At 39.7% G+C, this 25,387-nt stretch overlaps 1 long non-coding RNA gene across 1 annotated transcript in view; it reads left to right on the top strand.

Moving 5' to 3' along the window:
* LOC146766926 (uncharacterized) overlaps positions 1-25,387 on the top strand; it is a 95,291-nt gene that overhangs the window by 41,577 nt on the left and 28,327 nt on the right. Inside the window, exon 2 of the long non-coding RNA XR_014956775.1 lies at positions 4,023-4,187. This is a non-coding gene — a long non-coding RNA (uncharacterized LOC146766926). The remainder of the gene's footprint in view (positions 1-4,022; positions 4,188-25,387) is intronic.

The raw sequence follows: 25,387 nt of genomic DNA, 5'->3' as shown, positions 1-25,387 counted from the left end.
TTTGCCATTGTACTGGAAAAAACAAGGATTTATATCAGAATACCAAATACCAGCAAGTTGTTACTTTATGGAAAAGGCCATACTCTCCATCTGCTGCAATATAGCAGTGCAGTGTTAGAAAGTAAAGTGCCAGGCATGGAAGTAGGAGACTCCTACTTCCAGGAGGAAAACAAGGGCATTGAAATGAGGCATTTTTACCCACCAGAGCTGGAATTTTTATGGAAGACTCTTAGGAGAGTGAAGGGAAGTGGTAACCGTACATGCAGCCGTGTAGTATGGCAGGTTTCAAGGTGGGTCACAGTATCTTCCCAACAGGGAATCAGCTTGAGGAGAAAAGGCACTGGTCAGTGAAACAACTGTACCATCACCAACTTTCTGGGGTGGTGAGTGTTATCTGCTGTTGGGATTCACCAACCTGCCTGTGGAGCTGAGAGAGATGGACTTGCTGTGCTGATGCTCCTACCACGCAGCAGAGGCTGAGCAGAGGAGCGAGTGCTGGCTCATTGCTGCCCTGAACTGCTCCTGCAAGCCAGCCACAGCCCCTGATTGGCAACACCTTTGTATGAAACCAGAGAATGCTGCTTTTTCCAGTGCCTAATGACCCTAGCTGATAAAAACTGCTGCCACAGTGACACAGAAGACACTGGTGATGACAAGCATGATTGTATGGGTGGTTCATACGTGCAGAATGAGAGAGGTGGCTCACTTTTACTCATTATGTCAAAAACTGCTGGGTCCAGTCTGTGAGCCAACCTCCTTCATGCTCTCAATCCCTTCTGAAGCTCACAGCACAATTAATGATAAATGAACAGCTACCAAATTGATTTCATGAAAGCAATCAGAGATCAATAGCAACACAGTGCAAGTGTTAAACAGTTAACTGCACGTGACTAATTGTGCTCAAAAGATGGGGTGGTTTTGTTCTGCTGACATTTGTAAATGGTTAAGCCTTCATTTTCATAGTTTATGATGTCAGATGAATCCCTTGGGAAAGCATTTTCTTTCCGAGTGATGTCTATAATTCTGTGCTGAGTGCAATTTACCAACAATTGTAGTGCTTTAAAGCGTACAGTAGGCCCGCTTATTTCTGTATCAAGCAACTTGACATTTAAGATAATTTGTTAACTGTAGGAAAAATATATAAACAACGTAATTTTCTTGTAAACAGTTGCCATGTACGACAAGCAGCATAATTGGTAACTTCTGTTGAAAGCAGGAACAATGAGAGAGGCTTGTGAATGTGGGTGTACAAAATGAAAAGCACTACCTTAGGCTGCCTCTGCACTGGGTCTGCTCAGCTGGAAAAGTAAAACAAGTTACAAAGCCTGCTGCTGGAAAAGGTGATTTTTAGACAGGAAAAAAAAGCCCACATTTTTCCTAAGGCTTGCTCCTATTCCTTCTACCAGGATGTGGCTGAAGCTGGTGAGCCTGTTGGGCACATGTCCCTGTCAAGTGGTGATGGCAGCAGTGCTGGGGTTCTACAGTACAGCTATTTGGGACTCAGACCTCTGCTTCCATGGGAAATATGGGGGCAAAAGAGCCATTTCTGAATATCAAAATGACTCACTGTGCACTACAGCTGGTCAGTGCCAGAGCCCTGCCAGTTTCACAGTGATAGAGGGCAACAGAGCTGGGGTTTTTCTTCCCAGGATATCAGCATGGAAGGACCCTCAGTGAAGTTCTCAGCAGCTCAGGCTGCTTTTTGTGTGCATTTGTGCTGCTGGAAGTGAAAGAACCCCCTTGTTTCTGGTGACCAAATGTATAGGGATACAACCCTATGCATCTCAGAGGAGCTGTTCTCACAAGCGTGCTGAGACCTGTACTGCACTGGCCACCAAATCACAAAAGCTTTGGTCGATGAAAAGAATATATACAGTCACTAAAACAATGTGTTCAAAGAATTTGCTTAGAGATGTATAGTGACAGGATTCTTCCTTAGCAAGTGTTTGGAAGATAAATCATAGTTTAAAAAAATGCTGGATGCTTCATAAGCACATATTCATTAACTCACTGCAATCATTAGTGCTCTGTGGTTCCTGAGTAAGCTGCTGAGAGAAGAGAAAGAGGATTTATTCCTGGAGGCACATTGTTCTGAGTGCATCCTTCATCTGGCCAGTGAAAAGATTAATTTTCCTCTCCTATTCCCTTTGCTTTCTTGCAGAAGTGCCTTTTGTGGCACGCCTCTCTATGCAGGCCCAGGTCTCTCCTGGGTGATAACTAGGCTGCCAAAAGCCTTCTCCATTCTCGTGTCCTCCCTTATTACAGCAGCTCCCCTTTGTGGATGCTATTGTCTTCTTTACTTCTGTTTCTCTGGACTCAAAATCAAATGCTCTGTTTCTCCCAATTCATAGTGGTGGAAACATGCCTTTCACAGAAAAGATCTGTATCTCTGGTTCCTCTAGTTATCTGCTTCTGTGCCACAGTCGTCATTCTGACTTTATATTATGAATCCTGCCTCTATTCAGATTGTGTTTACAGTATATTTAGAGGTATGTGAAACATTTTCATGAACCTTATCTTTATTTTAAAATAAAATAAAATTTTATTTCCTCCTCAAACACGGTCTTTTAGGGGAATAAGGTTTTATGTAGTCCTCGTGCATAGTAACAGTGTCGCTAGGGGGCCGGTATTTCTGCAGAATCTCCTTCAGCTGAGGGTTCATCTGAACATTTGTCAATGTGTTCAGTGAGAAAAAAGCAGAGCATTGAAAAGAAAAAAAAAAATCCCCTCACTCGCCCATTATTCACATCACTTCAAACTTTCTACAGATTCAAGTATAATGGTAACATTTGTTCTCTCACTTAGACATGGTGCACACCAGCTTTGTGGTGAAGTAAATGAAATCAGATCATTATTTTGTCTTAAAATATGTGCAAATGATGTTTTTGTCTTCATGATAAAGCTTAATTACCAAGTGGCACATGTTTGTTTAGCACAGAGGGTGGTAATGAAATAGGAGGTTTTGAATGATAAAAGTTAGAGGTATTTGGATTTATTTTCCTTCTGTCAGAGCTGAGATTTTGTAGAATTGGGGAGCTTTCCTCACAAGTTACACCATGAGAGGCCCAATCTAACCAATCACCACTCCACAGGCTTGAATATGTGCTTGCCTTTAAATGCCCAAGGATTTGTGTAAAAACAAATTTTATATATCCAACACACTCAGTCACTACCACAAGGGAGAAACAAGTGATTGCACTGAGTAGTTTTGTTTACAAAGTTAATCAGATTTAGTTGCTTTTTTAACCCCCTCAGAAATATGATGGCTACTCTTTTAAACCATGAGGGTCTGGTCTTCAGGCATGTAAAATGAGTGTGGGAATCAGACACTGGCCAGGGCCAGCTATTTACAGCAAAGCAAGGGAAGGATGGGACACCTGCATCCTCACTTTGGTCCTTGAAGGCCATGTGATGTTCCTGTAGCAGGAGATTTACCTGTTTAAGCTGAAAAACATCTGTGTTATTTTCAGCAAAATCCTGACTGCATCTCAATAGAAATACCATCTAGTTCAACCAAGGTAATTTTCAAAATACAGTCACAACACAGGATTTACTCTTTAATTGGTTTAGTAGAAGAGAAGATGCTGTTGCTCATTGTTGTTTTGTTTTTCTTTAAAAATCCATTAACTTCTCTGCAGATTTTTAAATATTTATAAGATTTAAATAATCTTTTAAAGCATCCTCAGAGAAGACATTGACTCTTTTAGTTAAATAGTTCTTATTTTTCTGGTAGGGGAATCATTTAAGTACTCAGCCAACTAATTCCCCAATTTATTCACAATATTTTTATACTCAGATGTCTATTTTGTGTAAGCAAAGAGAAATACAAGAGAAAAATTTGTTATATTTATGGGTACACTGACTAATTCCATGAAGGAGATATTATGCAGTGATTTTGGAGCTGCCTGTAAATTGAAGTTGCTTTTAAATAAACACCTCAGGAGATCATACCCCTCTAAATATTTATATTGTAAGGAAAGTTTTGCCACAAAATGTTTCTCATCTTCTCCTTTCTCCCTTAGAGCTGTCTGAAGTGTTCTGGCTGTTTGCAATATGGATGGTGGAGCATGAAAGGAGCCATGAAGATTGTGGTGAAAGCCAGAATTAGAGCCAATTCCAGAGATTGAGCAATATTCCCCCCTTCGTTCACAGCTCACGTGCTGCAAGCATGGTCTACAAAAGCAAAGGTAGGCATTGCCAATAATTCACATTTTGTGGACACTACCTTAGGCCTGACTTCTTGCAGTTGCAGGAGATACTTCTCCACAGAATCTTTTCTTTCCAGATGTCCCTTGCACAGCCAAAATGGGGGGATGTGGGGGATGTCCAGCAGTCTGTCTGCCTCAGATGCTTTTATACCTGGGCCTGCTTAGCACAGGCTAAGTGTGAGTGAACAGAGGCTCATGGGTTGCATTTTTCCTTTAGTTGGCTCCTGGTTGGCTTTATTTGGTTTGTTCTTTTGCAAAATGGTTTTGCTTTCTTTGCTTGCTTGTGCTAACAGCAGAAGTGCTGGGTCTCTGCAGAGTTAAATTAAATGCCAAGCTTAGGATGTCTCTTCAAAACAATTAATCATTCTTTAGAGATATGGCAAAGGCAGTCTCCAGGCCCGTGCAAGCTCAACACAGTTTTCCTGCACGTTATGCTTGTGTGGAGCCCCTCAGCTGAAACCAGCATTTCTTGGGCATATCTCACTGCCAAGCAAATCTGCCTTTTGCAGTTGAGCCTTGTTTTCCCTGCCCACTGTATTGCCCCTGGCAGGCACGGCAATCAGGCACCGGCAGAAATCTCCTCACTGCGGGGAAAATAAGGAACGAGAACAAGCAGAACCAGCCATGCACATGGCTGCACCCTAAGAAGATGCTCACAAAGGTGATTCACAATACTGTTCTTAAAACAAAACAGGCACTCTAACAGTAGCCAAAACCAGTGTAAGCACAGGATCTTTTCCAGCAATAGCCTAACCCTGTGGTGATAGCGATAAACAGTGCTCCGTGTTTTTAATCAAGAGACAATATTCTTGCTGGCTGATTGAAGCGTTTTTATTGGAAATAGTTTCCAAAAATAACCTGTCTTGTTAGCACTGTAAATTCTGCAGGCTAAAATCCTTTGATTCTCATTAAATTAACTAATTACTGTCTCACTGGATCAATGGATTTAGGAGCACTGACATAATCTTGCTAGGAAAGGAAAGCTGCCAAATTCCATGACTTTGCTTAAACCTATTACCCTGGTATCTGTGCACTTGAAGGAAATTTATCACCATGTAATTAATGGTCTTAGTTGGTTGATTGTCATATCAAAAGGAGGCAAAGATTTAAGATTTAAGCTAAGCAAACAAAAAAAAAAAAAAAAAGGCTTTTTTTTCTTTCCCAGAAAAACTGCATATGCAGTTTGTTTATTTTGGGTCTTTTTTTACAAATATTAAAAAAAAAATTTACGGGGAACAAGCAACCCACATAAGGTTCTGCCCAGCACTGGAAGGCAGATGCTGTGGGCAGCAAAGGCTCTGGGAGGGAGCTGCTTGGGTATGGGTGCTGGCTGGCACCCAGCAGCTCTGCAGAGCAGGGATTTGCACACTTGGCACTACCCCAGGGATGCCTCTGCTTGGCACAGCCAGGCCAATGTCAGGCTGAGGACCCTGTGCACCAGGACAGGGCTTAGCCAACACTTGGGACCTTCAGCACCACAGCTATTGCTTGTGGAACTATTAAAATTCCATTTACGTGCTTCTTTTGCCTAGCTTAGCAATGGACTATTTAGGCTCCTGTCCTATGTGAGAAATAAAAAAAAAAGATTTTATGGTATTAGCAAGCCAATTAATCTCTAAAACAGCTGATCCATAAGGTAGGAGGACAAAATTTTAGAAAGTTAATGGTGCAAATAGGCAAAGCCCTTTCTCAGCTGCAAGCACTGCATTCTATCCTACTCCTAGCTTAGCTGTCCAAGTGGGTTTATTATGTTTGCTCAGCTTTAATCTATACATGTTTTAACATACTCTAAGCTGTTTTTAATTTTAAACTAAGAAACCCTGGCAAATCTCTTTCAATATAATTAGAACTTTTCCTTTAGCTTGCTGTTTAGCCATTATTTTCTTATTTCCGCTTTATTTTCTGGTAGATAAATCCTCTTATTCATTTGTTTCAATGAAGCTTGAGTAAAGGTCATTTAAATTGATTCACCTTTCTTATCTCCCTTGCATTTATTCTATAATCCTGCTTTCCATTGTGTGGAGGAGAATAGCTTTCTTTTCTCTGATTGTTTCTGCTAGAAGAAAAATGGTAACCCTTTTTTAAATAAATCTGGGAAAGCTGTGCTCCAAATCCATATTATCACTAGCTTGGGGAAACAAATTATTTCACAAACTTAAATAAAGAAAACATACAGCACTTTTAGCAGTTTGCTGTTAGATGGCCTGAGCTTATTGCCTCAAGCCTCCTAAGTGAATGAGGGTATGATTTTGGTATAATTAGCAAAAAGAAAATCGCAGGAAGCCAAATTCTGTTGTGAATCCCTGTGGAGGTGCAGAGCACCAGGGACCTGGGGGGTGCTGGGGCACAGAGCCACTCAACCTTTTCCCATTTGTCCCAGATTTTTGCAGGTTTAGCAGCACTGTCCACACTCACCAGCCTGTCTCTTAGCACACAGCTCATCTTCTGGAGCTACATGAAGTTTCAGATTTGAAGGAAATGTTCCTTTTTTGATTCCTACTCTGAAATGCATACCTCTGTAGGGGATAGAGCAAGTTTAGAGACGCTTCAAAAAATAAGATATGAAAATAATGAGTGACTACTCAGTTTGCCTGGAAAAATCACCTGAGTGCATACTGCTGTTTCCTGTTTATAGCCAGTTGACAAGAACGTCTGTAGGCACCTGCACCATTTTCTGACTCTGTTCCAGAGAGATGTGTTTGATTTTTTTCCCTGATCAGGTGATGTTCTGTGATATAGGACAAATTTTAGATTAATAAAATGTGGTATTTTCCAATACTGGAATGTTTAAGGAAGCCATACAATTAGGAAAATAGGAACAACATAAACCAATCTGTTAACAATATGTTCACATATGTAAGGGTGTATGTTCCCCATTTGAAACAACTAAATCAGAATTGCTTTTTATTTTGTTGCCAAGGTTACTGAATTTTGAATAGTCTCTAGAGGGTGGTAGTTTTAACTCGTTGAACGGCATCATTGTTTAATATTAAGAATATTCTGATAAAAGCTATCTGAGCTGTGGAAAATCACTTCTTCCTTCAAAAACACCAAAAATTAGGTTGCCACAAGGCTGGTAGGGAGGTTCCAGATGCAGTCCAGGTAACCCTGCAGTGAGCTGGTCAATGCCTGGGGTGGGTTCAAGGCCAAGGGTAGACGTGTCAGGCACAGTCAAGAGCAGGGAAGGAGATGTTCAGAGGGGAAGAAACAATCTTTCAGATCAGTGTCACAGGAAGCATACAGGTAAGTGAGGGAAGGTACAGAAACTGTCTCCAGGACCACAGCAGTGACAGGGATACAATAAAACCTTACCTTGCAATTGCTGAGGTAAAAGGTGGGGGACCCTGACTGCAGTGCAGAGGCAGCCAATCCCACAGAGCAGGGAAGATAAAAGCTGACAGTAAAGAGAGGAAAAAACAATCAGGACCCAGACCTGATCCTCCATTCCAAAATGAGAGCTAGACACCAACTTGGGGCAGGATTCCTCCAGAAGCTGCCAGGTTCTAGAAAGACAGTGGGAATGGGATCTCCACTCACACCCTAGTAGCCCTAGACAGCTAGCAAGGGACTCATTGCCTTTTTTTTTTTGTTTTGTTTTTCTTTCACTTTTCACTTGCTTCTGTAGCTACCTGCAGGAAAAATGTGTTGCAGCATTAGATGTTCCTCCTGTTGAGGCACAGATATGTGAGAATGGGAGGAAATGGTCTTCTCAGAGCTTGGGGTAGGAATGTCCTCCTTTGTCTCACCCTGTTGTTTTTTGACTATCATACATTCATGGGCACTTGAATCTAACAAGTCAAACTAATACTTTGGCAAAACAGTTGATAAGAAATTAATATTTAGTTTGTGGTATTGAAACACACATACATTTACTGCCACCCACACATCCAAACACACCTACAGCTAGATACATTGATATTGATATAAGTAATGATAAAGCAATTTGAATTAAATGCTTAATTGAAATATTAAAAAGTGCCTGTTTGAATGCTACAAACATTTTATCTAGTATATATTAGTCTTTAAGTAATCTGCATAGAATTTTACCATCATGAAACTATAAATCACTTGAAAAATTGGGTTTTTTCTGCACTGAGAGTACAAATAGAGTGATGTGAGGCAGGGAACTGAAAGGTAGCTGTTTTTTTGGGGTATTTGAGGAAAAAAGTGTCATTTACAGGAGGGATACTGTAATGTTGCATTTGGATGTGCTTGTGTTTGGGGCCAGTGGACAGGATTGGGGTAGCCCCAGTACATGCAGAGCTCCTTCAAGCTCAGGTGACCTGAGGGAGTTTCCAGGAGCTTCCTCTAAAATCTCAGCTCTGCATCTAATTATTACTCAAAGTTCATTTAGCTGCTAGTTTTTCTTAGGCCAAAATTTTTTTTGGTGTCCCCAAGTTTGTTACCAACATCTGGAGTGGTCACAGACCACAGCTGTAGACGAGCAAAGCTGATCCTTGCACAATTTTTCAGCCCACTCTTCTCTGAAATTTGGTGTCCAGGCTCTTTGGATCCATGAGATTTGTCCCACTGTCCCTCCTTGCCCTGTGCAGCACTCCACTGGCAGTTGAAAAATACAGGTATGCAGCACCTGCCAGAGCACTCTCAGGGCAAAATGCCTTTTAAAAGTCTCTAGGAGGGCAGACACAAGTTCAAAAGCTCTTTTCCCCCTGGTAGCCCAATAATGTAGGTGAAAACTTTTTAGGTTTCATTAGGTTTCAGAATATTGCTTTCTCCTGCCTGCTGAGCTTCTGTGGGTTTGGTTGTTGAGCGCCGAGTGCCGCTGCTCTAAACTGGAACCACACTACTGGGTGCTGCTATAATGACCTTTCTCATGAATATGTATTGCCAGATAAGTGAAGCAGAATAAAAGATTAGAAACTTTTAACACTCAAGACTCTCCAGAGCTTCAGCCCTGGAGATTGGAAAGGTATTCAGCTTCTTCAGGAGCAAAGCACTGAGCCAGCTTGGGAAATCTTTGTGGTCCATCGCTGTGGTTTCTTGGACTCTAACAAAAAAGTAGAATAGAGGATCCATTTGTTGCTTTGTTAAATATTTTCAATACAAAAAGCAGTAATGTAAAATGCAATAAGAGTTTTGCACAAAATTTTAAAAATTAACCATCAAGGAGTCATGGACTAATTACCAAGAAAAATCTGATTCTAGGATGCACCTGGGTATTAGGAGTTTGAATTCATTTCAAAATTAGATCAAATTTAATTCTGCACAAAATGGATAGTATTTGATATAATAATCATGAACATTATTATATACTGTGCAGTGAGGGAACTCAGCTGAGCTTGCCAAAATTCACTCCTGAAATCATTGCCAACACACAAAAAATAGCTTCCCCCCACAGGCACAATATTGAGGAGTTTTAAAAATACTTCAGGGTGATTTTAGAGTTATGCTTCAAAAGTACCTATTTAAGTTTAGGAAACTATGCCATGTTACTCATTGCTTGGACCAGAGTCCTTTCCAGGGTCTCTGATGTTATGACTTTGTGTGGTCATTCAGTGACCATCTGTCACTTATCTTTTTTGGCTCCAAATGCCCTCTGCTCTGCTCATCATCGATTTTATTTTCTTTTTTTTTCCAAAAAGAGAATAATAAAATAAATGTAGCAATTACTATATTCAGGTCAGGGGAAAAAAAACCCCTGTCTTTTGTTGCTGTCAAGTGTTTATGTTTTTCTAAACTGTTAGTTAGAAGCAGCCAACAAAAGGAAAAATCATTTTATAGGTGCCCTTTCACACTAGGATCATTAAATTCAAGTCCACAGTTTCATTATCAGCTTCTATTTTCAGAGAGGTAAAAGTAATCTGCAAAAATTTCCATGTAAAGTTTTAGTACCACAGAGAAGGGTTGACTTTGCTTCCTCAAGTTCCCCGACCTTTCTGAGCTCCCTTTGGCTGTTTTGTGGTTCTCACAGAACCTACACGTTTCCCCTGAAAACCACATTGTCAGCAAGTCAGCTGTTCTTCTCTCCCTTTCAAGGCTGGCTTCATCCCCTTGCACAGCTCACATCCCAGGATTTGGGATCCCAGTCCCATCCCAGGGCTCTCAGGGAGTGCACCCCAACCCCTGCCCCAGGCTCTGTGCATGGCCCCACACCAGGCAGATCACTAAACAGCCTGTTGGCAATGCTACTTCTTTCCTGTGTTCCAACCAAATAAAGAATTTGGAACAATACAGTACTAAAAATGGCAGCCCTGAATTTTCATCTACAATTTTGACTAAAAAAAAATCTTCAAGTACTTTGTAAAAACCACCTTGAGAATACACTTTACTTTTTACATCATCCAGTAAATTTCAGGCATAGTAATGTTTCTGTTCATTAACAGCACAGCTACCTCTTGAATAAATTACATTTAGCATGGTATTAGCATTTCATCAGTAATCAATAATTCCCTTCATCAAGTTAGTTCTAAATCCGGGAGGAAATTTACCTTTATGCAGTTGCCTTCATCTTAAAAGGATGGTGCTAAATCCTACCCTGAGGCAAAAGGTCTCAATAAATACCCTAGGTGCAGTGTGTCTTCACCTTGGGGAAATCAGGAACTGGCAACTGTCTCCGTGGGATTTTCAAGGTGTTGCCCTCAATATTGTGAAATCTAAGATCCATAAAAGTGAGATTTGTACCTTGTTTTCCCCACATGCTGAAGAGGGAGGAACTTGTTAATACACAAAGAGATTTGTTCCAGTTCAGGTCGGATGGGGCCACGAGTAACCTGGTCTAGAGTGTGGCATCCTTGCCCATGTCAGGAGTTAGAATTAGATGGAATATGTGTCCTTTAAAATCCCTTCCCACCCAGGCAATTCCACGATTCTGTGTTTTGCAACATTCAGGACCATGTGCTGACAACTGGGTTTGGAAAGCAACATCAAGGGTACCTATGCAATGCTAACAGCTGTCTGGTCCACAAAATATGTTACTATGCCCCCTGCTTTTATTTTTTTCAGCTTTTGTGTGCTAATGGAGGCAGTAGCTTCAAGCACTTCTGAACTGCCAAGGAAAATTCCTAACTTCATTTTGGCTTTGCAAAGACATTTTCGTAAGATAGAGGGTCTCTGGATAATGCATGCAAAAATTACACTCATCTGCAGAATCCAGCTATTTTTTGCCCCTGAACCATTAGTATTGTGATCATACTATTTTTTTAGAGGAAGCCTGTATTTTTGATGGTTTTAGATTATCGTTTCAAAGATTCCAAAATACCCAATCAGTACCCTAGCTGAACTAGTTCTTTTGAATCCATAATTTCTCTAAGAAAACAGAAGAATGAATTCTTGGCTGATGTGTATGAAGTTTTACTGTGAGGGTAGTTAGAGGAATCTAGAAGTGCATCTTGTGTGAAGAGTGCTGCTTTTCCTCTACTATTCCTGAACATCATTGTGCTTAACTGTGAAAGCAGGCTTGGAGGAGATAACCCTATCAGTTGTGGGGACTTACGAAAAATAAAAACTCTCTGGCAATGCTTTTTGCATTATTTATGATTTCCCAAACTAGTAGTTTTTGTGCTGCTGGCTGATCTCCTTTGAAAGACCTTGCCCTTGCACAAAGCCACACAGCAATTGAGGACAAAATGGGACCTGACCATTTTTTTTTCCAAAAGTCAGTGTGTCTGCCCTAATTAGAGGACTTTCCTCCACCCACCTTGCAGACTGTTCTTTAGACTAGCTCTCTCATATTTTCAGATACCATCTTCTCACTGCTGATTGGCCAGAGGTACACATATTTTGCTGGACATTGCTTTTCCTTTCACCGATGGCTTAAAACCCAAGAGATAGTTAACTTTGTTCTACCAGCTGTCACAGTGAGAAACAGAACCTGTCTCAGGGCATTTCTGTGACTTTTCCTGAATTAGTTCAAGAAAGGATCTTGCTCAGGTCATCTGCAATTACCTTTGTGTGAAGTCACACCTTTGTGTGAGTCAGCAGCTGCAGGATTTCCTTTATTTGTCCCCCAAATTCTTGAACTCCCAGACAGCTGCTGCTGAGACTGGGTGGTGACTCCCCAGAAGAGACTGAGTTTTTTTAAGAAAAATTATATGCACAGGTTTACAACTGTGAAGTAATGCGGTAATGGAAGATTTCATTGGTTTTCTATTGGTAGCACTTTGAAATGTTTTGCTTGAAACATACTTTCAAAGTATTTCCATTTCTCTTCATTTATCTCTGCTCTGCCAGCTTTAAAATGTTCTCTCTCAAACTTCTGGGAATTATAGCTCAGTGTGGTTTGTTTCTTTTTTTCCCTGAGTGAAAGTTTGCACTAGGAGTGCTGTTTGCTTTCCAAGATTAGAATGTGTTGAATCCCTAATTACAGCAATCGGACTAGCACCTTGTCACCACAGTAAAAGATAAAAACAGCCTTGTGTGAGGCTGCCCTGGCATCTATGCAGTCAAAACCTCATTTTAAGAGAAACATTATTCTGTCTACACCATCTTGCCCAAGCAGTTCTGGACAGGGAAAGTGATAGCAAACATTTTAATGTGTCAAATTAATTTGAGCTGCAGCTTTTCACATGAAAAATCTTCACAGCTTTTAAACTACATGTATTTTGAAGCACATGTACATTTACTTGATTTTTTCTTATTAAGATTAATTTCTTGGAAAGCACAAAGTGCAGGCACAAATTCTGAGCAAGAATCCTTAATTTGGAAACAGTTTCTCATTAAAAAACAGCAAAATGTGTTGAGGCTTCCAATCACCACAGAAAAACAATTATTTGCATGGCTAGAAGTTTGAGGCCAGAGTTCTTCCAAGGATTGTTGGAATTTGTGGAAATAAGAAACTATTTATAAATGTGAATTTTGTGTGTCAGCTATGTCCTTGTGTTTAATAGAAATTTCTATTCAAGCAAACAATAATCAAGAACATTCCTACAGACACACTGAAACTAAGACCAAATCTAAGAGTATTAGCTCCTGTACTGCTCTTTTTTACATCAAAAATTATAAGAGTTATTGTCTTTGAAGGTAGTTTAGCAAGAAGATAGTTTGGTTTTGGATTTATGATGTTAGATAGAGAATATCCTTTCAGCATGCACATTGCTGTAACAACAATTACTTGGGGTCTCAGTACCTGTTGCTTTTGTACACTCCTTAATTTGGGGTCTTCTAGCTGTGCATATTTTGCTATTGTTTTCTTTGGTAATCCTATAATCATTTTTCCTTTATTTAAATACCTTGCTAATTTCAGTCCTAGCAATGAAAGCAAGTTCACACTCATGGCTTACACAGATGAAGTGTACTCAGGTTCATAATTTATATTTAAAATATATTCAGTGTACTTGATGCCAATAAGAGTAGTTTGGGGAAACACAAAATTAAGTAAATGACAAGTTAAACACTCCACTATCTCTTCTTCAATATATTGAATAATCTCTGGGTCTGATTCTGACCTCATTTGTGCTAATTTAATTTTGGCTAAGCTTAACTGAGTGGAGGGGAGTTATTTTGCATTTACGAGAAATTACATGACACCAGAGATTCATTTTTATATATCATGCCTTTACATTTCCTAATACAGGGTAATGAAGCTAAGCACCTGCTCAGATTGCTCATTGTGGTGATTCCCATAATGTTAAACCATCACCTGGAAAAAAAAAAAAAAAAACAAAGTCATTGTTTCCTTTTAATAAGCAAGTTTAGGAAGCAAATGTCTGTTAAAATGTGCCTTTAATCTTTGTTACATAAACAAGCACATGACATTATGAACCCCAAGCTTATAGCTGCAAGGATGAGCTGAGTTTACCAGGAACAGCTGTAAAGTGGCTGCAGTGACCAGCCCTTTCCCCTCTCCTTTGCTTAAGGCCTGACTCATTCTCATGAAATGAGACAGAATGGAATTGGAGAGTGTCAATGCATTCAGCTCCTTAGGTTGGATAATAAACCTCATATTCAAGTTTTCTGGAAGCTACCACCAGCAGAGAGAAAGCAGAAGTGAAAATGCAGATTCTACCTGCTTGTCAAACCAAGCTTCTGATGAGTGCTCTCAGTTTCAAGATCTGTGTGTCTTGAAAAGTTGATCCTGCTGTAACTCTGTGAGACTGAAAGGACAAGATAAAAAATTCAGTCTATTCACAGTATATACTGATAGTAATATTTTTCTTGACCTTCATGAGCTTTGTAGAGAAAATAACATTTTTAAAGTGGAAAACAAGAGAATTATGTGGGAAATAAGGGAATCAAGAAAAATGAGGTAATAATCGCAGGTTTGGCACGCTACTCAATGGTTCAATATGGGCATGACTTGCCTCATTGTGTAGTTTATATATGGCTTCATTACAAGCAAAAGTACAATTTACTGTAGAATTATTTTCTGCAAGGACTGCTTTATGCATCATGTACTTTCCTCGCACCTTACAACCATGCTTAACCTGTATAAAATTAACTATATTTATAGGTGGTATCTGAATGAGCCAAACACAATTTTTTTTCCTCCAGCTCATTTTCTAAATCAGATACAGTAGCTTAACTCAGAATAGAAGAAGCCTGATGAATTTCAGCTTTGGTGAGATGTCTGCAGCCCAGCTCAGTTTCTCCCTTATAATAAGATAGATCACGCACAGAAATTTCCTTTGGACTTGAGAGTGAGTCCTAAGGCTTACCTGGCCCATGCCTCAGACTGAAAGGATTTTGTATAAGAGGAGAGTATAAGGACAAAGAGCTTTTACTTATAAAAAAAGAAAGAGTGGGTAATTTCAAGGATATTTTACCTGCACTGGAACTACTTTTCTGTATAATGCATAAGATGAATGATGATAATCAAACAAGTAATGTTATTGTAAAGTGGTAAAGTAGGGAGAGTTTTCTGCTGTGTAGGAAATCAGAAATCTTATCTGTTGTCAAAGTCCATGTGCATTTGTCTTGTAGAATTATGCCTTCAGGTGGTAGCTAACCATCCCAATGCTCAGTAATTACTCTTTGGCTTATTTATCAGAATGATTGTGTTACTGCCAGCATTTGAAGAGTTCTGTGTGAAAGAAATTCACGCGTAGCTCATCTTCAGTTTTCTATGCCATCTATTAGCTGGCATTTCTTAACACCACAGAGTCACTTCTTCAGGACACATATTGCCCTGAAGAAGAAATAAATAGGTAATTTAATTTTTTCTTTGAGGATAAATATTTATCCTGAAATAGAAGCTATCAAACAATGAAAAACTTCAATCAATATACAATACAGGGCCCTGGCTCACCAAGATTCACTTTAATTTTCATTTCAGTTCAGGTCAGACATCTTATTCACTAAATATCCATTTATACTTAGAAAGGGAGACATGGGGTACACAAAGTTTTCAATTAGAGGTCATTAGATACAGCTTAGAACAACTATATTTGGTTGTTCTTTATGATTGTTATATATTTTAGGGAAAAAAAAGCAACAAAGCAAAAACTCTGTTTCTCTCTTAAATCACTTTTACCCAGATAGTATTCATATAGGGTCTTTGTTAAAAAGTAAATAAAATTTTGAGGATGTGGGAAGGAGAGTATCTCAAAAAAAAAAAAAAAAAAAAAAAAAATCCCCTCACTGAAATGCTCCCCCAGCCTCTCCCTGCAGATCCCTGGTGATGGCACTGCAGTCTGAGAGAGCTGCTGGGCTCCAGCTCAGGATAAGAAAAGCTGGTAATTCATTACCATTTAATGACCTTCCAGAGTGGGAGCTCATCTCAATAGCACATTAAAGCAATCCATTCAGGTATAGCAGAATGGATAGGCCAAACTAGATCAAAAATCCCTGAGCCATACGCTATTTATTACCAATTGAAAGATAAGCTTCACAGGAGAAGCTACTGTATATTTGCCTTCTGGAATAAAACAATTTTTAAATCTCCAAAGATATATTCAAAAATTCTTTCAAAGCCACCTGTCACTCTAAGGTCTGTGGGAAGAATGGACTTCTAGCTCAAATCTTCAAACAATGTGGATAGCATTAGTTCTCAGTGTAAAATTTTAGGATTTCATATATTAAATTTATATATATATATATATATATACACATATAAGAGTTAATGTGTATAGATATATAGATATATACATAGAAGGTATATATATATATAGACATTGTCATGGCAAGAGAACTTGTTGATAATAAAATTAAGAAAATTGGGGAAAAATTTCCAAAGCAACCTTATGAGCAACCATATGAGTATGGTTTGCTCATAAATAGACCTGAGACATTTTTTGGACATACACCAGCTTCCTATTACCACCTTGGGAAAGCAATAGTTAAATTTAGGACCTGAAGCTATGCTTAGAGGTGAGCAATAAGTCAGGGACAAATAGGCATGTATTAATATAATCCCAATATTTGTTAAAAAAGAAAGCAAAACGTTTGTGCTGTCTCCTGGAGCAAGAGCAAGAACAAATTGCATAGCAGTGCTGGTGGCTGTGCTTATTCACTTGCACGCAGCTCTATGCAAACCAACTTCACCTTTGTTCAGAAAAATGATGTATCTGCAAAACATTGGGTGAAGCTCTCCTGTGAGCCTGCTCCTGGAGATGAGTAACCTCCTGTGAGCCTGCTCCTGGAGATGAGTAACAGAATTTAAAACCAGCTTTTGCATATCCAATCATTATAAAGAGAACTAGAGAGCATTGTTTGAATTTGTTTTTTACTGAAACAAAACAGAGCTTTCTCTCTCATTATATTTTAAAAAACAATTCTACAGGTCTTGTAAAATGTCTTTAGAATTTAAGCACTAAATGATTGGGTGGCATAGAGAAGAACAGGTTGATTAAATGCAGAAATGTGTAGGAATGAATGTCGAAATCCACATTTGTTACAGCTTATATTTTGGGAGACATCCTGCAATTTGCCTATATTGTGTTTGAATGAATAGTCTTAAGGTATCGCATAAATTTTAGGAATATGTAGTAGAAAGCTTTCTTCATACAAATCCCCAGCACTTTTAGGCAACACTGCTATCTACTGGGACACTTGTTCAAACCATATTGAAGCCCTTAGACATGGCAGGGAATAAAAGTGTCGTGGCAGCAAACTTGGCAGCCAGTCCAAGCCAGTGCCTGGCTGGGTGGGAGCCTGAGCCACAGAGGGCTCTGTACCAGAACCCCCACTGCTAAGTTGTGTGAAAAACCAAACTTGCACTTGTAGCCAACCAACAGGCAAAAACCTGCTCAAAGGCAGTGGGAACAAATACTTTGAAGGAAGGAGGTTTCTCCAAGTTCTACCAACAGTGATAGGTTACTGGACCAACACAAGGGCACAATCAGTGATAAAAAAAAAAAAAATTGTCTGAAAGGAAAAACCAATATGCTCATGGTTTTTGAGTGAAATGAAATAATTTCAACAGCAGAGCCAGATTTGGTATATCTAGGAGGATTTGTCTTTCTAGGACGTAATTTTTTCTGCAAGCCCAAACTTGTTCAAGATACCCGTGGTATGATTGTTTTTTAAAAATCATAGTTAACTGCAGAAGCAATTCCAGTGCTATGAAAAGCTGGATATCTTTTCAACATACCACTTAACAAGTGCTTTCAGAATCATTTTATTCACTTTATAGACAATCATAAAATCTGGAATTGTTAAAAGTAGGACCCTTTAAAGAGAATATTGATTTAAATTAATGTTACAAATTCTGTAAAGTAAGAGCATTCTGTACAAGCTTAAAACTCTTTAAATTTCAAACTTGATCTAACTTACAGAGAGGGAGACCTTATTCAATTTCATTTGGGGTTGGGCAGCAGAGTGGGCTCGAGCTGCAGAACCCACACATATAATTTCAATTACTCTAGTGAGTAAACACTTGTACTAGACTGTCTATATCAAATCAGCTGCCCAACAGTGGGTATAAAAGCAGCATTCTCTTGCCTAGGTGATTATACCTGTTAACACAAAAACTTTTTTGATGTCTACGTGAAGAATTCCAGCAGTGGTCTTTTTGATGTTGAGTATGAAAGGGAATACGCCTCATTAAATGGCACATCAAAAGCATGAAAATGCAGTCATTAATCTATGTTTTATGACATTCTCCTAACAATGTGTTGTAGAAAACTATAATCCATCAAATAGCAGAAAGGTCTTGAAAAATTCCTTGAGTGGTAGAAGGACTCTTCTTACTCTTCATTTTTTCTGTCTTTTAAATTTCCTAAGTCCTCCATTTTTTACCTGAAGATACCCACACACAACCTCTTCTCATTAGTGCAATTTTAAAGTCTGCACAACAGAGGCAAGGTTAGAGGTGTAAAACATAAACACATATCCACTGTGCTTAAATCCTGCATCTTGGCAATAAATCTCTGCCTTTAATCTCTTTGACTCTCTGAGCATACTGAGCTGTTGGTGCAGTGTGCATACCCAGCCCTAAATTAAAGCAGGCTAATTTCTTCTCTGGCTCACCCAGCTCCTCCTTCTAATGTACTGAGGAATGTCTCTCTGTCTCGTGACACCACCCCAGTGTCAGATTTAAATTGCATTAGATATTGTTTCTAATCAGGGAGGAAATCCATAGCTGGCAAGTAGGGCAGGGCTCCATCCTCGCTAGCAAGAGAGAAATGAGCTGGAGCTTTGGGTCAAGATCTCCAGCCCTGACTTTAGCAAAAAGTGGTGCAGCTGTGGCAATTTACCTGACAGGACTAAGGCTGTAGAACTCAGCTGATCATCTCTGCTACTTGTGGGAAGGAAAAGGAGATATCTGAAGATTGAAATTTGGAAAAAATCTGCCAAAACAGGAAAAAATTGCCCCCAGGTAGCACCATCACAGGCAGTAAAACTCTGAGTTAATACAGTGCTGGATCCCTCACCTGCTTTCCTTGCTCCATCTTTGTGTCAGGTCCAGATGAGACCCTGGGGAACCTCACTCCCTGTGCCAACCTGTTGTATCTGCACACAGATATCCAACCTGCTTTGCAGTACCTGAGCATTGCAGCGCCTGGAGAACAGCTTAGGTGGGGTTTGTTTTTAAGGAAAGCCCCTATTCATTGAGGGGTTGCTCTTTAAAGTTCACAAGTAGGATTATATTTTCATATGGTTCAATATACTACAGCAAATAAAATTTCCCTGATATTTTACTGACAAGATTTCTTGGCAAGGATTTTCACTTAAATAGAAGCTGAAAACAAATTTTGCATGAAGTTCACAGAAGATTCCTTCTCTAACCTATAAATGAGAATAATGTGACTGGAAATACACTTCCACACAATATTTATCCAATAACAATAATGTTACCTATTTATGCTATTAAAACAAATAAATACAGTCATAAATAAACATGTAGATGTTCATTAGACTAGAGAAGATAATCTTCTGAAAAATATTTTCTTTCTAGCCATTGAAAGTAAATACAAAAGAGGGAAAATGAGTCTTAAATATGGGCTGCCACAGGGGAATTAGGAGAATTTAAGGTTTCAGGCTCCAGGATTTGTCAAAACAAATTTTGTCATTTAGAAATACTCCTGTATTACCTACTTAAGGACACATACATCATTCAGTCATGAAACAAGAGTGATATCATATGATTTAACAGGATAATTAGCTATCCATACATCCATTATCAGATGCTAAGAATAATCACACAATATTTCTGAGATATGTCTCATAGTGGAAAACTTAAAAAGAAAAATGTTAGTTATTCTGAATGAAAGATAGATTCAACATTTCTCTAGTCTTTACATGAGCTTTTGAAGAAGAAAAACACAGTTTTTGATGTAATAGATCCTCTTGCTAGCAATCATTTACATATCATTACTACAAACCAAAGGATAGAGGGCATCCAGGTTTTTCCAGGCCCACGTGGACTCCTCCTGGTGAGCCTGGGGTTGCTTGACACTGAAGTGTCCCCAAGACAGAGATTCCTATCCCTCACGCTTTCAAAGGACAAAGCTCTGGAGTTTTGGGTTTGTTTTTTTTTTCCCAGTGGGTAACTATAATCTTGCCTTCTGTATTGAATTTGACACAAACCAGAGCCCCAGGCTGTTTTTAAACCTGCAGCTGGCTGCACACTCCCACAGAGCAGTGGGGTGGCAGGAGGGATGTCTAGAGATGAGAGGAAAGACTTGCACTGTCAAGGATCCAGAGGCTTTTGTGATTAAAAAAGTGCAAAGTAAAGATAAGGGAGATCCTCAAAATGATGGGCTTTTACGGGAAAAGAAATCTTACAGCAACAACTGAAGACAATATATGTTGCACTACAACACGAAATAACTCACACATTCACTCAAGATGCAAAAGAAGGAAATGAGGAAGTTTTATTTCTGACCTTGCAATATATATAATTCTAAAAGTGACACTGGATTGGAGGGTGAAATTGCCACCTCTCAACCACAGTGGTTAAACCAACAGCCTATCAATTCTCTCCTCCCACAAAGAAGAATGCAAAACAATCATTATTTACACAAACAGTATGTGAGAACTCCAGTAGAAATATATAAACAGCAGAAGGCATAGAAAACTTCTTTTAAAAGAAATTAAAAATTTTAAAAGAACAGTGTGACAAATATACTTTGAGACCTTTCAAGGGTTGGTCTCCTGGCCAAATGTTCAATTATTTTTAGAACTTCAATCATATTAATTGATTGTAGGGACATAATACAAGTGGGTTTTGTTGCCTTGCTAGGCTGGCAATAAGAGCTGACTTCCTGCCTGCTGTTTTCAATCTGCCAGGGCACAGGCAGAGGTGTCTGTCCCAGGGCTGTCCTCAGGTGTACTTCACACACAAGCACCCCAGGAAGTTTTCTCTAGCAGTCAACAAGTCAGAAAAGCACCACCACATTGGCTTTTGCCATTGCAATGGACATGGGTCCAGGTCTGAGCAGTTTTCCACACAAGCTCTGTGAAACAGACTCTCACTGCCTCCTGCAGAAAAATAAGTTGAATTAAACCCTGACATATGTACATGTAATGGCAATTTTGTTTATTAAACTCAAGCTGAATCTATGCAACACTGCTTTAGCAGAGCAGCTGATGTTCAATCACGTGTGAGGCTTGCAGCAGCACCTGTGTGAGCCCACTGCTGTCTATGAGAACTGTCACAGCAAATGTGAGCTACCAATTGCAGGTGCCTTGATCCACGGCCAGCCCTTGCAGCCTGCTCAGCTTTGCTCCTGCTGCACCCTCCCAGTACTGTTTATTTGCATTCAAAAGCCATGCACATCAGATTATGCACTAGAACATGCTTTGGCTCAACTAAGACCTATTTGAAAACCTAAGAGGAATGGGAAGGAGGTTCTTTCCAGTAGCACTTCACAGGCAGGGAAGGATAAGCTTTAATATCCTCTGTCTAGGGTTCACAAAGGGGAGACTTTGTCTGCCATCACCACAAACTGCTCCCAATGTTTATCTCTCTCCCCCATACATCAAATGGCACAAACTAATATAGCTGTCAACAAAGCAGCTGAATTAAAACAGAATTTTTTAAATTCTGTTCTTAATTTCTTAAATTCAGAGTCAGTTTTTAAATAATGGTAATTGAGGATGAAAGAGTACTTCAAAGTTTGTACTCAGACTTTTCAGCATTCAGCTAGGAAAACATCTCTGAATATCCCCATTTTCTCTCAGGTTTTTCTCCCTTTACTCTGAAGGTCAAAGGTTTAATTTGTATGCTCGTCGTTCTCTTTCACTTTCCAACATATCCCTAATTGAAATTTGACACATATACCCATTAGCTGAATTTATTCTTTTTCCATGCTTCATTAACAATGCTCTTTGCTATATTACAACACTAATGCTCATCATAAAATGCTCTCCTATGCAATGTGGCTTGCAAAGGATGGTGATTGATGGTATCACAGGTAACATGGAACCTAGAAGGTATAACTTTAGGTGCTGAAATTGCAAGCTGTGGCAGGAATCTCAACAGCTATGGATAGATCCTGACTTTGCAAAGTCTGTTAGAGGGTGTAAAATGTCAATAACTTCTCTGATGCTGCAGCATAAGCCCAGCCAAAGCAGAATCCACCCACACCAGTGTTCTCTGAACCCCAGTCTGCCACCCTGAACTTCTGGCTGAACTAGATCGTAATCTACATTATTCACCCAAAATGTTGAATATAATTTTTACTACTAAATTGTCTACAATTGGGTCTTGTAACTAGAGATGAAATTCAAAACCATAAATGCAAATGAGCTTTTCACTTAAAACTGTAATTTCTTTTCTGATGTACTTTACCTCTTGTCCACGAAGTTCTGTCTTTTTGGAAAATGACATTTTCCTACGGTGTATAAGTTTCATTGGGTTGTCATGGAAACTGGCTCTCTTTCTTTCTCTCTGTCTCCAAGTCTTTCACCTTGAGAGTAAAATGGTTGTCATTTACAGCACATAATTTTGCAGGTTAAACTTTCTGTGATCCCTCAGACAGCGATGAAATACCATCCCAGAGCTCGGGGAGAGGGGAAGGGGGCAGTCAAATCCTTCAGTGCCTTTTGTGCCCACCGGAGCAGAGGGCGCAGCGGGCGGCTGTGCCCGGCTCCGCGCCGCGCTCACACGGTGCCACGCTGGCACTGCCCTGCCTTGCTCCAGCCCGCGATGGGCTGGGCTGCACCTGCTCCAGCACCTGGCCTTGGTGGCCTCAGCAACCCACACATCCCCCAGGAGCCAGCCCGGCCCTGCACACCCGGGAGGTGTCCTCAGGGAGGAAAAGACAGGACAGGGAGCACGCAAAGGGCTCAGAGAGCAGAGAAATGCCTTAAATGCCTTTAGCCCAGGAAACTGGGCTCAGTTTTACTTCATGGAGGCTGAGGTGGAAGCAAACTCTTGTAAGGCAATTAAAGAGCATCTCCTCTGGAAACAAAACATGGTTTGGAGGTATTTGCTGGATATTCAGCCCAGCCAAAGGATCATACTAGAGGAAATGGGGGCTGGAGAAGCTCAGGGCTTGTTCTGTAGTTCAAATCTTTAGAACTTCTCCTTGCCTAAGATTGGTTTGGTTTAGTCCCCATGCAGGGCTCGTGTGTCACGAGCTGGATCCTGCAAGGAAAATATCCGTAAGCCTGGGCACCAGCACTGAGTGGATGCTTTTGCAGTGGCTGCACCCAGGGGATCAGGAGCTAGAGACTGCACATGGGTGCCTTGCCATGGCCACACGACATAGCTGCATAAGCAAGTCCAGAACATGATGCCCTAAACCCAGGACCCAAAGCCATTGCCAACCTGACATCCATTTAGGCAGATTCTTCACCCATATAATCTGAAATGTATGAAAGAAACATTTGTCTATATAGAAAGGGTCTGAAGGAAAACTGGAAGGCAGCAGCTCAAGCAAAAGACTTGCTGGTTTTTATGGCCAACCTGCAACAATAAAAAATGGCAATCCTCACTGAGCTTTTAGCCAGACAAGGCTGAGATGAGTTTGGGTAAATTTTGGATAATCATCTGAATCTCTGAATGTTGCTAGCATTACCTGAGGTTTACCAACCACTTGCTTTAACCCCTGCAAAACAATTAGCTAATGTGTTTGAATGGTTGAGGAATGATTTGTCAGGTGGAGTCATTATAGGAGCATATATTTAGCAGAGCAAAAAATTGATGCTAAAAAGGTTATTTATCAAATGAGTGCTTGAACGCTAAAAGTAGTAGGAAAAAACATTAATTTGGTGTTTTCTTTTTCTCTTCTGCACTACCAATTTCACCTATGGGCACCTTCTGTTCTGTGTTAGAATATTCAGGCCAATTGAGGATTTTTTTCAGCTTTTAATGAATAGTACTCCTCTGTGATGCATGATGTGAAAATAAGAGGTTTGAAAAAAGCTTTGCAGGAGCACTACTTTGCACTTTTACCTGAAGAAGCACGTGATAGGTTTTCCAGCTGTTTCCTACAGATGTTGTACATATGCTTAAAGGTCAGTGTTCTTTTGAGAGCATTCATAGCCCCACTTACATTTAGATAACAAACAAACATCTCGTGCCAAGAAAAAGGGTTTTAAATAAATAACATTACAAGAAAAAAGTCTAATCAGAATATGAGGAACGAAAATCAGACCTCTGAAGTAAAACCTGACTAATATTTTGGCTACTCTCTCAGATTTAGAAAGCTGGGACTAGTTCCACAGGAAAATACTTTGGAGATGGCACATTAGGGGCAGGAGAAGCTGCACTGCCACATGGCTCTTGCCATTCCAGCCACCCTGCCACTGACAAAATTACCTAAATTTGTTGCCCTGCCAAGGCTGAATGCCTGGCCCCACGCAGCCTTGAAAACAATCAGCCTTGTAAGCTACCATGAAATGGGAAAGCAGTCACTCTCTCAGAAGAATAATGAGACTTTGAAACATCAAATTTTAAGATTGCTATGATTTTGGGGGAGGGTGGGGTGAGAAAGGGATGGAGAGGAGATGAAGAAAAAAATCAGATTGAGATCATTATTGAATTTCTGAGAAACCCACAATACAAAAGGTTCTTGATTCAGTGCTGGTTCCTTTAGGAGACAGAGAGGAGAAATACAGCATAGTCTGGCTCTAATATGCTGTCTGCTCTGAGAATTACTACAGATGATTACAAGTTATAGGTTTTATTGTGGGATTTTTTTTTTAATTATTAAACTTCTCCTCTAATTGATAACAGTGTCTTTTAAAATATAATCATGTAAAACTGAATAGTAAGACTTTCACATTTAGATGTTTGAGTTAACAACAAGTAGTTCTTCAGGTTGGCCTCCAAATAACCTCCAAGAAAACTGGTGAGGAAGATTATAGTTTTAGTAGTCCCAGATTAATTACTGAAAACTAATTGCAACTCACAGGAACTTCCCTTGGCATATTTGGTCTTCCTATTCTGGTGCAACCTATGTAAACTTCCATCATGAAGCTAAGTGCAGTTTTCCTTGAACCTCTGAGTCTGCCTGTGATCTCTGATCAGGTCACCTACAGACCTGCTCAGAAACAGCTTGTACAAAGACAAACCTGAGCAAGTTAAATGGCCCCTTACCCACCTGGCAGTTTATGAGAGGTTTCATCAATGTATTTACTTCAGGTATTTATTGAAATACTAGGAGTACATTAGCAAGCTGTTGCAGTACTTAAAGCTATCTATCAGCTGCATATAAAGGAAGTCACATAATTACCATTTCTTTCTTTATGGTGTCTTATTACAAGGAAGTAGTACAAATTGTCCTGAGTTCTGTTGCAGAATACAAATTCTTCTCAATATCCTGGTGAGTTAGTCAGAAATGTTTTATAATTCCAGTCTCTCGGTGTGCCCATTAAACATTTTTGGGAATGTT

Source organism: Lonchura striata, chromosome 7 (assembly GCF_050655825.1).
Source record: "Lonchura striata isolate lonStrDom1 chromosome 7, ASM5065582v1, whole genome shotgun sequence".
NCBI classification, from domain to species: domain Eukaryota; kingdom Metazoa; phylum Chordata; class Aves; order Passeriformes; family Estrildidae; genus Lonchura; species Lonchura striata.
The sequence above is the reverse complement of the archived record's forward strand: the minus strand, read 5'-3'. Positions and strand labels throughout refer to the sequence as shown.